A 15147-nucleotide genomic window follows, 5' to 3' on the forward strand; every position below is an offset into this window, starting at 1 on the left:
GTTAGTTGCTTAAATTTGAATAATTACTGCCCAAATAAATATTCACTAATACTATTTGTGCCAGTTAAGAAAATGATTCCATGATCAACTAATTATTTATTTCATTAAATTAAAAGAATCAGCCTTTTCTGTGTTTGACACTCAAATGGGAAAATTTTTTACAAAATTGAAATACTCTTAAAATTGAGAAATATATAGGTTTAATATATATTATATATATATATATATATATACACAAAAATTATATATCACAAACAACTGAGATGAATCACCAAGGAACAATATAAGGAAAATTTACTACTGAGTTTAATAACAATCTATCTGTGAAATAGCAATGACTATTTTGGTTTTAGTGTCTTATTTTAAGGAAAACACTAAAATGGCATAAAAAGTTGTAATACAGCTAATTTGTAGAACAGAAGTTGTGAATGCATATTATATACACTAACAATGGGGTACTTGCAAGATTTCCATATTAATAGGTAGATAATTAATTATTCATGAACTATTTACCTGTGAAGAAATGCCATGGGTGCAAATTACTCAAAAAACATTTACTCTATAGCAGTTTATTTACTATCAGCAAGAAACACACACAAGTAATGTAGAGAATATTTTTGAAAATTATCTGAAAAAAATGGGTGTCACTGTAGCTGCAAAAAAAACCAAATGCATTCTGATATTTTGTACACTGTGCACAAATCAACCACCTTTATGTATAAAATGTTTTAAAGAAATTCATGAATATAAATACATTAAATTTAATGAATTAAATAAATTTTTCTTACTATTGTAGTAACTTTTTAATTGGTATGAATGGTATTAATTAATTCTTGTGATTATCTTGGGGTAGTTCTTTTCTCATCATGGCTGTATTCCTCTCTTGGGCATCTATCTATCCCCTTGGGCTATATTCCCTCATGGGCATCTATATTTCTATCTTATCCATATGCTAAATTCTTTTTCCATGTGTGTAAAGTTTTCTGCTGTTATTTCTATAAACATGTTGTATATGCCCTTTGTGCTATCTTCTGATTTTTAGTTAATTCTAATCAATCTTAGTCTTCTTTGCATCATCTAGCAGCTATTAGATTCATTTTTCATGTTCTCTGGTTCTTTATAATGTGCTCTAGTTAAATGATCACTAACCACAGCCCTGTCTTCTAGATCTGACACACATCCTCTCACTGGTTGCTTCTGTTGACCAACCTTTCAATAAAATTTTTAATCTCTTGGATTTAGGCTTGAAAACTTTCATGAACTCCAATTCTTTTCTAGATGGTATTCATGACTTGACTCTCTTTCTTTAGCTCCTTTAGTTCTTTTTTATAAGTGTCTTATGTATACTTGCTGATCATTTCTTTCATTGGGATCATTGTCCAATTATATCTTCTTAGAGTTAATCAAACACTTTATTGATCTGTTTTATTCCTTCACTGTTATTCTTTCAGATACTTCATCTGTGTGGCTTTTGATTTCTTTTCCTGTGATATTCCTTGTATTGGCTTTGGGGAAGTTGGGAATTTTTGGAGGCATGTTTTGTCTTCTTTTCTCATGTTTCTATATTGCTTTTTTTCTATTCTGAGGCTTACAGATTGATTATAGAGAGTAGTTTTGTTGCTAGTATGGAGGCCTCTTTAGTTAATGTCTACTTTTCAGAGATGAAATCTGGGCTTGGCTTAACTATTGGCCTTTGCCTCTGTCCCAGGATCCAACCGCTCCATTTATTTTGGAGAGGAGGTTGCAGCTTACGTGGCTCAGTATGTAGGTCTTCAGGAATGGGCCACAGTATTTTTTATGACCCCCCAGGTAATCCAGATATTGGCATACAGAAAACCAATTGATAACAACTATGTCACTTTGGTTAAAATAGTAAAATAGAGGCATCAAAAACAAACTGGATAAGCCGGGCGTGGTGGCTCACGCCTGTAATCCCAGCACTCGGGAGGCTGAGACAGGAGGATCGTTGTGAGTTCAAGGCCAGCCTGGGCTACAAAGCGAGACCCTGTCTCAAAAAAGAAAAAAAAAAAAAAAAAACCTGGATATTGACAAGCCCTAGGAAACAATAATATTCCACCCTCCACCATAGAAAAGAGATCTATAGTTGTGATATGAATGCTAATACAAAGGGGATATTGATCTACAGTAAGTATATACTAAATAGAAGAACTTTACCTCCATTTACAACATAATAGCATTGAACCATAGTAAGATATATTTAACTATCTATAGGTAAATAAAGCTTAACAGTTATCCTTCTAAGTATAGAGGTTATGGGGAATAACCAGAGAAATAAAAGGAAAATTCCCCATAGGAATAAAAGGAAATTAGTAGTATTAGATAAAAGTAGCAGAAAATTCCAACAAAGAAAATGATAAATAATTTTAAACTGGAGAATAAATTAAAGGAAAAGAATAAAAATATGAGAACAAATTAAAAGAGAATAAAAAGAGAAAAAAAGGACCTAATCAAACAAATAAACAAAGATAGTACTAATAAAAAGGACAGGAAACAAAAATGGCAGATAAAACTCCAAACTACTGCACCACCACCAAAAAAATACAGAAAAAGTATTGAGTTAAAAGAAAAAGAAGAAAAGTTGTACGTATTTCTCAAAATGTGGTTTACTTCCAGGACCTGCAGTCTTTAGAAGTCATGAAGTCACAGTCCTGTCCACCCCACTTTATAGCCTGTGGGTTTGTGAGGTGATTCCTCTTACCCAAGATGTCTCCCTTTCCATAAACCCCAGTCCATAGCAACTGTCAACCAAGACTCATCTCCACTCACACTGGTACATGGACAGGCAATCAGAGTACTCTGGATGTAGACACTGGGGCAGATGCTCAAGCAGACCACTGGACTCAATACCACCACCTTCAGATCTAGCCACCTCTGAAAACCAGACCCACCAAACCTGGCCTATCATGACAAATGCATGCCATGTCTCTCCTGTTCTAAGCTTGAACTTCTCAAGGAACTTGGGGAGATCTATGTCTAATCCTTACTCTCTCCCAGTCTCTCTCCCATGGCTGTCTCTCATCCAGACACTGTGGGAGGGTTAACACTTCAGTCCCGGAGTAAAGCTGTAGTGTAGGTGTTCTGTGACTGTTTCATATGATCAACCCCTTTCCAAAATGGTGCCTGATTAAACTCTCTCAGGCGATATGGTGGGTGCTCCACTAGATTTCCTCTCCAGTTCTACCCCACTATGAAGATGTCACTCTAAAAATAAAGCTCTACATGGGTTTTTGCTTGTTAGTTTAGTTTAGTTTTTAGTTTAGTTTAGTTTAGTTTAGTTTAGTTAGGTTTAAACCAGCTGCGGGTTTTCTTGGGCTTAGTGCTGTTGGACCATCCATTATTTCTCCCTGAAGCAGCCAGCTCTCCTGGACAGGCTTACCCATACTCTGGGGTGTTGGCTTCTTCCAACCGGTCAGCTGTTTGATAGTCACCTGTATGGCCCTGTGCTGAGAGGAACTAAGGTAAACCTGTTGGGAACAAGACTATGTAAAGGTTAAAACTTCTGACCAAAGAGGGACCTCTGGATGAGCTGGAAAAGCCCATGTTCACAGTGCTCTGAAGTCAAGATCACAGTGCAGCCGAGGCAGCTGAGGACACAGGCTGCTGACACTCTATTTCAGAGCAATAAAGCTGCCAACCTTAGAGATCAAACAGTTCTCTTAATTGGCAGGATGTACTGCCTTTGTTTCTCAACATCCTGGTCATTGTAGTGGGCTCCTGCCTCTGATGTGCCCTCCTTTTCCTGCACCCCTCAAATCTGTGAAAATAGTTCTGACATTCCTGGATCCCCAAAAACTGTACTACTTGTCTCTTTTTGTTTAATGCTTTACCATAACTCATTTTAGAAGGTTGGGGACTAGGCCAAGTCCCCAGTAGAACCAGCTAGGAGTTAATACCATGGTGGATAGGGTCCTTCCTTGCATAGCGCCTATTTTTGGACTTTTGTTGTGGTGGTGATTATGTTTTTATTTTTCTGAAACAAGGTTGGCCTGGAACTTACTCGATAGGCCCAGGTTAGCCTCAAACTCATAGTGATCCTCCAGCCTCAGCCCCACAAGTGCTGGAATTACACGTATGCACTGTCACATCTGACCAAAGGTTTTTACTTCTTGAGTTACATATTTATAGTATACCTATTTGTCTTTTTTGGGTGGCAAGTATTTGGTCTATCAACTTTCAAAGGCTATTGATTTCAAATTTAGAATTACCTGGGATCTGATTCTAATAATTTATTCTTTTTATCAAAAAGAAAAAATAAAGCAAAATTTCAAAACAAGATAATAGGAGAGTAACAATAGTTGATACATTGCATATTGTTATCTTTAAATTAATTACTCAGAGTATAAGATAGAGGCATTTAATTGTCCAAACAATCTTAGCACAAACTTCTTTTCAATGAATTAAGAGAAATTAGTAGTATAACTATCTTAACTACCTTTTATACATATATATGTTTTTGCTTTTCCCTTCCTTCTTTTCTCCATTCCCCCATCCCAGTTTCTCTTCCTTTGAAGTTTCTTCCCATTTTACAGTATCTATTGTATATTTTGGATCTTTTTTACTCTTTCAGCTTCTCATACTAGGTAGACAATATAATGTCTACACATTACATCTGGTTTATTTCACTTATGAGTATGGTATCGAGTTGCATCCATTTACCTATAACAGATTCAAGTTTATCCTTCTTTCTGGCTGAGTAATACTCCATTGTATAAAAAGACAGCATCTTTTTTATCCATTCCTTGGTTGATGGGCATTCGGGCAATTCACAAATTGTGCTGCTATAAATATGGGTGCACATATATCACTGTGGTACGATGCTTTTAATTCTTCTGGAAAAATACACAGAATGGCAATAGCTGGGTCAAATGGGACCTCCAATCGTAATTTTTAAAGAAATCTCCACACTGATTTCCACAATGGTTTCACCAGGCTACACTCCCACCTACAATGGAAAAGGGTTTCTTTTTCCCTTACAGCCCTGCCAGCATTTGGTATGGGTTTATTTCTTAATGATAGCCATTTCTAGTGGTATGAGATATAATCTCAGTATTGTTTTAATTTGCATCTCTTGAATGACCAGTGATGTTGAACATTTTTTCATATATTTATTTGCCATTTGTATTTCTTCATCTGAGAAGTGTGTATTCATCTCACATGCCCATTTTTGGATTGGTTCTTTAAATTTGGGAGGTCTGATTTTTTGTGCTCTTTATATGTTTTCTATAATAATCCTTTGTCAGAGGAACAGCTGGCAAACATTTTTTCCACATTGTGGGTTGTCTCTTCACTCTGTTGGTGATTTCTCTTGCTGCATAAAAGCTTTTTAATAAGATGAGATCCCAGTTGTTGATTCTTGTGATTGTTCCTGTGATCAGGGTTTCATTCATAGTCTTTCCCTACACCAATGTCTTCAAGAGTTTTACCTATTCTATCTTCCAGCAGATTTAACGTTTCTGTTAATATTTAGGACTTTGATCCATTTTGAATTTAGTTTAGTGCATGGGCCCGATTTTAGTCTTCATTATGTGCAGAGCCAGTTTTTCCAGCACCATTTATTAAAGAGGCTATCTTTCTTCCACTGAATGTGTTTGGCACTTTTGTCAAAGATAAGGTGGCTGAGTAAATCTGGAGTTGTTTCTGCATCTTCTAATCTGTTCCATTGATCTTTGGGTTTGTTTGTGTTTGTTGTTGTTGTTTTGATACCGGGAATGGAACTCCAGACCTTCAGCATGTCAGGCAGGTGCTGTGCCCTGAACTATCTCCTTAGCTTAGCTTGTTTTCTTTCTTTCTTTCTTTTTTCGGGCTGGGGGGGCACTTTTTTGCCAGTACCACACTGTTTTTAATCATGGTAGCTTTATAGCACAATTTCAAGTCAGGGACTGTGATGTCCTCTGCCTTGCCTTTGTTGCCCAGAATAACCTTTGCTACTCTAGGTCTCTTCTGGTTCCAAATTAATTTTAAGATCATTTTCTCTAATTCTGTGAAATACACTGTCGGAATTTTGATCAGAATTGCATTAAATCTGTATAACAGTTTTAGAAGTATGGCAATTTTCACTATATTGGTTCTTCCTACCCAAGAGCAAGGGTTATCTTTCCATTTTCTGATATCCTCTTTGATCTCCTTTTTCAGAATACTGCAGTTTTCAATGTAGAGGTCTTTTACATTCTTTGTTAGATTGATTCCTAGTTATTTCATTTTTTCTTTGGTTTTTCTCCGGTACCGGGAACCGAACTCACGACCTTGCGCTTGCCAGGCAGGCGCTTTGCCACTGAGCTAAATCCCCAGCCCCTTTCTTTTTCTTTTTTTTTTTTTTTTTGGATTCTATTGTGAAAGGTGTTGTTTCCTTAATTTCTCTCTCAGTGAGTTTGTTAACAAACTCACAATCAAGTCTTTGTTAAAGACTTGATTTTTGAGCATTGACTTTGTATTCTGCTATGAATTTAGTTATTAATTTGACAAGTCTTTTGGTAGAGTTTTGGGGGTCTTCTATTTAGATGACTTTATCTTTCTGTTAATGGTTCATAAGAATATAACTGATGTATCCTCAAGGGAATGGATCATGTGGCCATAAGAGCTAGTGTGAATACCTTTAGCCAAGGAAGTTGCAGGTTGTCTGAGTTTTACTAATTTAAGTTTAAGGATTCTACTGGTTATTTCAACTTTGATAGCAGTTTGTAAATGGTAAGGGCTGCCTAACTGTTGGCAAGGGATAACATTTTACAAAGTTCTTCTATAATGGTTCCTGTCACTGAGGTTCCTGTGCCTTAGTCACTTGACATAACTTGGTATCTCCCACGTTGGAAGGCCAAAGTATATCAGCTTCTTAGAGAAGCTTCTATAATGGCTTCAGCTTCTTAGAGACTATAATGGCTAAAGATTTTAAGCAAGGAAATCATTCAATCAAACCTGAAAGTAAACAAATCCCACTTGAAGTTGTTCAAACATTCCTTGAAGATTTGGTTGTTTGCCATCCTCACCCTTAGTTTTTCCACTTCTATTTTGTTTACAAGCAACATAAGACCCAAAACAATCTCAGATATCTTTTTGAAATTTCCCTATCACTGTTGATGTTATATAGCAATCAATTTGTTTTTACTTTGATGAATAGGTTCATGGAGAAATTCAGCTAATATTTACTTAAAACCACCTGATACTACCAAATGGGCATTTTAAGAGTGCTGAGAATTAGCTGAGTGAAGGGTATCTCACATCTTCCACCCTTCCTTTTCCAAGTCAGGCATTAACTGTTAATGTTTTATAATGGCATCTTTCATTCAACCCAAAGATTTATCCTTCAGGGGGTTATTTCATAATCTTAGTTAAAGATACTTGTTTGATAAATTGATACACTAAAACATTTCCTTCAATTTCCGTGTTATCTTTTTAGGCATGGATCTCAATCTCTAAAATAGCCAACTCACCAAATAGGAGTGTGTCTAAAAGTTCAATTTACCATGAGCTCCAAGAGAGGTAAGAAACTTGTGTTTCTCAAATACCATTTACTATTTCAGAAGCAGAGCAGCCATCTGATAAATGTTCACTCCCTGGTCTTTGTCTACTTGAAAAGTATGGCAAATTCTTAAAAATGAGCTAATTTTACCTCGATTAGAGGATTGCCTTTTAAAGGAAGTCACAGATAGTGTAGCATTTGTCGTAGCTCAATAACCTTCAGTTTCTATTTTTAGATATGATCTAACAACAAATAATATAAGATTATTGATAAAAATTCTCAGTGAGAGTCATGAATAAATCTGAGCAAGGTCCAGAGAGTTCTCTACTATGGTAGGACATTCATGAGGGTCCCCTTCTTTTGATAAGGTCAGAAGAATGGCAGGATTCAGAACTCTGTAGCCAGAACAGAGAAGTGAATAGAACAGAGCAAAAGAAACTCGTACGAGGTTAACAACACAACTGAACAGTGTATGTGTCCTCAGTGGGTTGTAAAGGCATACCACAGGAGGAGCTGTAAAGTCAAGCAGGGAGCTTAGAATGAGTTCAACAACTTTTGCAGCTGCAATAATCCCTTAATACAAGGCCGTTACAACTGTTAAGTCTGAAGCTATAGTAAGTGATGGAGTTTTGAGGTTCTCATTAAGTTGAGCTAAAATCCTGAGGTTTATCCAGAACATTAATGCATGGATAGACAAAAGGGGGTTTCTGCAGGCCAGTGGAAGGGTGCTGTAGAGATTTCTTCAGATTATACATAATTTGGTTGTTCAATACTTAGGCTCCTGGGAGAGAGGGACTCTTACTGGGCACCTAATCATCTTATAAATAGACAACACTCTCTCAGAAAAACTTGGCCCTGTGGTCAGAAATATCCAGTTAGACCTAGAAGTCATTTCAAGTATAGTTTTGTGAGGGTTTAGGATAAGTTTAGATAGTCTGCCAGGGGAGAATGTGCTCCATTCTTTAAATAGGACATACCCTAAATTTAAAAACTATGTTTTGGCAAAATAGGGATTTATCTCTTTTAAAACTCATATGTTTTCTGCTAAGACTGAGATAAATAGAATAATTTTTATAGGCTTCACTGAACAAGGTAGGAGATCATGTCCTACTGTATCATGACTGAATAACAAGGGAAATTTAGATATGGTAGCCCTTGATTAAGAGCTAGGAAAAGTAAGAAAGAGTATCAGTGAATCTCAAGGGCCTAACTGTCCCTGTGTTGTGTGATCCTCTGCAGTGAAGGCAAAAAGGCATTCCTGTCTTGGTGGAGGGAAACCTTGAAAAGAAGAGAACAATAATCCCCTGCAATGAAACAAATAATTTGGGAAGGAAGGGAGTACAGCAGAGTATTTAGGTAGTAATGGAAAGTGAGGAGTAACCATTTTTATTTGTGTTCCTGAGATTTTGAACAAATCAGTATCTTTGTGCATGTAGTTTTTGTTTGTCTTGTTTTGTTTATGGGTAGGACCGGAATGTTACAAGGGCTCATGCGGATTTGAAAAGGCTTTAGCTCTAAAGTTCTCAGTCCTAAATTTGAGGCCTTCTTTAGCTTTTAGCTTCAAGAGATACTGGGGAAGTTTTGATACCAATTTGGTAGGATCTATTAGAACTTTAACAGATTTTGTACCAATTATTTTTCCTGTGTCAGTAGAAAAGTTAGCCCAGAGAATGGTAGGCAATGGGTCAAGATCTTTACCTTATTTACAGAACAAGTATGGTGAAGAAGGCAACAGTACATACATGACAAAAGCAACTCCATTGTGAAACATGTCCTCTGAAACCTCAAAAAAGTTTTTCTGGTGTACTTTAAATATTGCGATTCCATTTGCAAAGCATTTATCTCTCTACAAAATTTAGAAAAATGATAGTCAAAGGTCCAAGTGTTATTGTTAAAGGCCAAAAGAGAAGAGTAAAATTTTTAACTAGTTAAAACAGCTCTTATTTGTGTGTTGTTTAGCCTTGGGACGACATTGAGCAAAAATGTGAAGGTTCACTATAGAAAGATCAGTGTTGTCAGAAGATATTTCCTGTCTTATACCCAAATCTCCTACACCTACATCTTTTTTTGTTAATTTGTTTACTTGTATGACTGAACAGTGGTCCAAACAACTCTTACTGGAAATGTTTCAGGTACACTGACGTTGAGAATTTGACCTACATTTCTTTGGGAGTTTGGGGCGGATTGGTTTTTTTGTGTGTGTGTGTGGCTTTTTGTTTTGTTTTTTTGAGACAGAGTCATGCTGTGTAGTTCAGGCTGGCCTTTAACTCACTGTTGTAGCCCAGGATAGCTTCAATTTCCCACCAATCCTCCTGCCTCACCCTCCTGAGTGCTGGGATTATAGGCATGTCCCATCACATCTGGTTTGACCTGCATTTCTGATTTTTGTGTTTTTGCTTTGTTTTGACCTTTGGGTTCATTGTATTAAGAGAAATCCTGTAAGTCTTTTTGTGAATTAGCTTTTGCCATTCAGATTTTAACACCTGAGGTTCCAACCAACAAATGTACAAGTGAGATAGGTCAGGTATCCCAGGGCCATATGCATCCCAGAGAATTCCAGATCATTCTATGACTATTTTCTCTCCTGTTTGGGTTTAGGGAAATTTTAAAGTATAGCTCTTACTTTATACTGGGTCCAAAATTTAAATTAGATAGTTGCCTGCATGCCTGGCTAATAGGAAGGATGCATTTTTACAGGCAAATAGCATTTGAGGATTTAAAAGAGTTGCTAGGGAAAGGTAGTGGGTGTGAAAAAGAAGAAAAAAAAGAAGATCAGAAGGATAGAAGTCAGGATGAGGAGGAAGAGAGAACTGGATATAGAGAGGCAATAAGAGGATAAAGAGAGAAGAAGAATGGGTAAGGCTTACTAACAAATATCTTTATTTTGTAATTATTTAAAGTTCACCAAATTGTTCTTTAACCTTAACAAAAGAATATGTTAGTGAAGCAATTTGTGAATTAGATTTTCATGTAGTCCTGTGTCTCCCAGCGTACTCTAATGCTCCCAATCCTCTAATGTTACTCATTAGATCTGAGAAATCATACTCCTTTTCTTTTTTAAGGTGCCTTTTGAACAATTCCATTCAAGTCCAGTGTTCTCTAGGTTGCCCACGAAAGGTCCAAATCATCTTTGGAGAAGTTATACCATTTGGAGAGACAGGCAAAGGATTTGAATTGCAAAGAATATACATATAAGAAGGAATTTTTCCTGGAGAAGGAAAATAATCAGACTCAGAAGACCTTATGAGACCTGGAAATCATTGACAAAAGTGAGGTTGTATGCTCTGCATTTTGAGTCCCTAATTTGGTGGTTAGCTGCCTCAAAATGCAGACTTGACAATCTGTGCTCCTAAGCAGTCGTAACACCAGAGTGAATGCTTTCTGTGGCTCAAAGCCAAATTCTCAAGACAAAAATCTAGATGGAGGGAAGATCATATCTGGTTTTACTGGTGACCTACAATGAAGTTTGTCTGAATGAATGCCGGTTAACTGAGAATCACACTGATCTGTGAGCCCAGCTCAGACTGAAAGCTTATGGGGTCTATTACGGCATATATCTAGATGTCCTCTCCAAATTTCATGCCTCTGTAGGCTGAGCCTTTCAGACATGGCTGGATCTACGATATGTGAATATGGATTAAGGGTATATGATAACTAAATTAGTCTACTGATTCGTTTAGCATAGTTCTGGGTGAGGACAATGGGAAGGCCCAATAGGCTTGTAGCTTGAATGGAACAAATGGGAAAGGGAGGCTCATTTCTGCCTGCCTCCTGCCTGTACTGCCATGGACTGTTCCTCCTCTGCCATGCTGCCCTGCCTTGGACTTAGCTGACTATGGACTGAAACCTCTACAAGCTTGACCTAAAATAATCCTTTCTTCCTTTAACTTGTGGGTGTCAGAAATTTTGTCCCAGCAATGAGAACGTAACTAACACAGTATCTGCCTTTGATAACAATTTTAGACAGCACAACACAAAATAGAAGCAGAAGACAGCAAAAGGCATAAAAAGAAATGACCTGTTTCTTCTGGACAGAGGAAAAATGTTATGGTTGATACACTGTGTCAACTGGAAGTCTAGGAGCTTAACTAAGTAATTCAGCAGTTCTACATCCTGGGGTGTAAAGGACACGGCCTTACTTCTAGGATCTTGTTCACTGTGTCAACTTAAGAAGTTTAAAAGTTTAACTAAGTGATTCGGCAGGAGGCCAGGTTCCTCACTTTATAAACATCATGAGCTTGAGGATGAGAAGGGCACAGAGATGGTGTGGGCATGGGCAGATAGCCAGCATACAATATAAAGGAGAAGAGACTTGCTTCCCCCACCCTCCCGCCACATCTTCTTGCTCTTGTTGCTTTTGCTGTCTCCTGCCGCCTTGAGCTGTTGCCCCTCACCATACCACCCTGCCTTGAAACCAGCTGATTAAGGACTGAAACTTCCACAAACTGTGAGCTAAGTAAAGCTTTCCTTCCTTAATTTGGAGAGTCAGGTATTTTCTCTCAGCAATAACAGAAAAGTAACCAAGACAACAAACAATGGCAGTGAGACTAGATAGCCAAAGAACTCGAAAGAAAGAGCAGAGTTCAGCCGTAGTGTTGACCAACCATAGGTCAATATGGACTCAACAAGCTGTCTGCAGTAAGGGCCAAGTGTCCTTGGTGAGCACATAGCTGGTAGATGACTGCAGTCTACAGTGACAGTGCATACAGTGTCCCTGTGGAACACTCAGGAACATTATAGAAATAAATGAAGATTGCACAAATGAAAACAAATGCTATCCAGAACTTGCAGGAGCAAGAGACTCATCAAACACAAACACTGACAAAGACTCAAAGTCAGCCCAGAAAGTGACAAAGGTTTATTGTGAAAGAAAGGGCAAGTACAGTGGCTAACACCTATAATGCCAGTGACTTGGAAGACTAGGGCAGGAGGTTCACAAGTTCATGGTCAGCCTGGTCAATTTATCAAGACCCTGTCAACAAATGAATACATATATACAAACATACATCAGAGCTGGGATGGAGCTCAATGTGAAGCTTTGGATTCAATCCCTAGAATCGGGGTGGGAGAGGTCCGATAGACTCTGAATCTTGGTATGGGGAAGCTGCAAGTGGGACAACTAGAAACAGAACACTTTATGATTTGGGGAACATACCTTGCTTCTTCTGATTGATCCTTGTTGAAAGCAGGGGCAAAAATTAGGAAAGCTAATTCACTGACCAAATCCTAACATGCTGCACCACTTCCTGCCAAAGTTGTAGTCCGAAATACTGGACTGACTGTTGCTAAGGTTATACATTAGCTTCCTGAGCTGATTGCCACAGGATATTTTGGTCAGAGTTCGATCACCAGCGTGCATTTGTATATTCAGTCTATCACAGTGGAATTTTTGCATTGTATAAATAACCTGCCTAATGAAAATACTTTAGTTTTTAGCTATTGAATCAGCAATCATATAATAATATTTGTTCATATACAACTTTAAACTTTTTAATGTATTTTTAATACATTCTTTCCCTTTTGTCCTTATAACAACCTTGTGATTCTGAGATGTTAATTATCCAAGGCTATGCCACGGATTTGGGCTAAGAGTCAGGATTAGATCATAGAACAGAATCATCTGTAGTATATAACTCAAATTTTCTGGCACAGACATTACCTATAATGGCTTTAAAATAAATATTGTGAATTCTACTACTGTTATGAAGATTACATGTGGTTATACATGTAAAGCCCTTGATTTGCTGTCTAGTACATAAGAAAAATTCTACTAAGTATTACCTAGTTTGGATAAAATTTTTAATTTTTATTACATTTTTCCTATCTTGAAATTATTTTCTTTTAGATGTAATCTACTTTTATTTGTGCCATAAATAAGTCAGATGTTTTCAGCTGCCACTGAAACAGGTTAATTGATCTAACCCAATGTTTACTGAATGCCTACATTTTGCCAGATATATTTTCAAGTTCTTGATATGCCTTAAAGTTATAATGAAGGGTACCTTTTCTAGAAATAAATATTTTGGGTTCCATACTACAATAAAGGATCTGCTCCAATTGCTTGTAATTTCATAGTTTAAAGCTAGGATAAAACCTTGAAAGAAGGGTCATAGCTCCCTGCAAATACCTACAAGGCTGTCATGTGGAAAAAGGATTAGGTCTGTTCATATGGCTCCAGAAGCCTAACCTAGTACAAGTGAGTGGAAGAGAAGAAAACATCAACTAAGATGAGAAATATCTTTCTAATAATGAGACATTTGTCCCCCAGTGAAAGGGTAGCTTTGTGAAAGAGCTAGTTCCTCATGTCTTATAAAGTTTAAGTAGGATTCCATGATCTTGCATTTCTAGAGACTTTTTAATTATTCAAGGTTATGCCATGGCGCTACCTTCAAAGGTTTCCATAAATTCAAGTTTATAAACTTTTGTTAAACTTTAAAAGGAGACATAGACATTTTAAATACAGCCATTTTAATTGAGCAGTGTAAAGGCATTAAAATTCTAGCTGAAATTATTACGTTTTCCAAAACCATGAGTTCTATTTTAAAATTTACCCTTACAATCTTGTTTAGTGTTTTGTCTTTATGCTCATGTATTTTCCCTACCATTTTTTTAAAAAGTGAAAAATAAAATATAGTCCAAGTCAATCTTTGAAGAGCACTCTTTTCTCATTGCACAGTTATAAAACTTTACACCAAAGGTATTGCATTTAGTTTTAATGTTAAATTACATGCATTTGTTGAAGTCCACGAACATGCTCCTTCCTTTAACTATATGACAGCAGCTAAGATTTTAATCTTTAATCTTAAATCTTTGAATAAGATTTTTTTCCATTGCGGCTTCATTTCAAGTGTCCGTTCAGATCGACAATTCTCCAGTTTACGAATAACTTGGTGATAGAATAAAATTGCGAGTCCTCTCCACCACCTAAATAGTGGTTGTTCCCCAGAGATTTCTCTAACTACCTACCCGACTCAGTAACCCTTTTACATCTGATCCCCTTTTTTGTTACCAGCAGGGCGTCTCCTTTTTATGGTGGGCTCTGGTTTCTGTCTCTTGCAAAGCAACTTAGACTCTGAAAGAAGTCACTGCAGAGGCACAGCCGGCGGGAACCTGGGGGAGAAACGCATTCCGCGTACATCTAGTTACTCCAGCCGTCTTTGGACAGCTTCCGGGACCAGACTTCAGACAGCGCTGGCAACTGTCCTCTCCACCATATCTATTTTGTTACGACTGTACATATTTACGTACATTACACATATGGCCAGGGAGAGAGGGAGATGACGTGAGGCTCTCGTTGGAGAGCAGGAGTAATAAGGAAATGAAACAGGTGTCAAGAAGGAGCCGCGCGACCCGGGGCGCGCGGACAAGGGCGCGCGGCGCGGGGGCCTCTGCAGCGGCCACCTGCGGCGAGGACGCGGGCCCCTCCTGGGGGTCGGGCTCTTCTGCTGTTCGCTCACCTGAAGCCGGGCGCACGTTTATTTGAACCAGTCCGTATTTCTCCTCGAGAGCTGGTCAGGCTGATTTCCCAGACCAGCGGGTATTTCTTCTTTACTGCTGTCCATGCCTTTCTGCCGAGGCTGAGGCTGGAAATCCCGCCTGGGCGAGCGGCGCTGCTGGGCGGCGAGGACGGGCGGACGCGGAAGCCCAGCGCGGAGCCGCTCCCGCGGGGACCC

This window comes from Chinchilla lanigera, unplaced genomic scaffold (assembly GCF_000276665.1).
Source record: "Chinchilla lanigera isolate Chin_1 unplaced genomic scaffold, ChiLan1.0 scaffold00026, whole genome shotgun sequence".
Taxonomy (NCBI): Eukaryota; Metazoa; Chordata; class Mammalia; order Rodentia; family Chinchillidae; genus Chinchilla; species Chinchilla lanigera.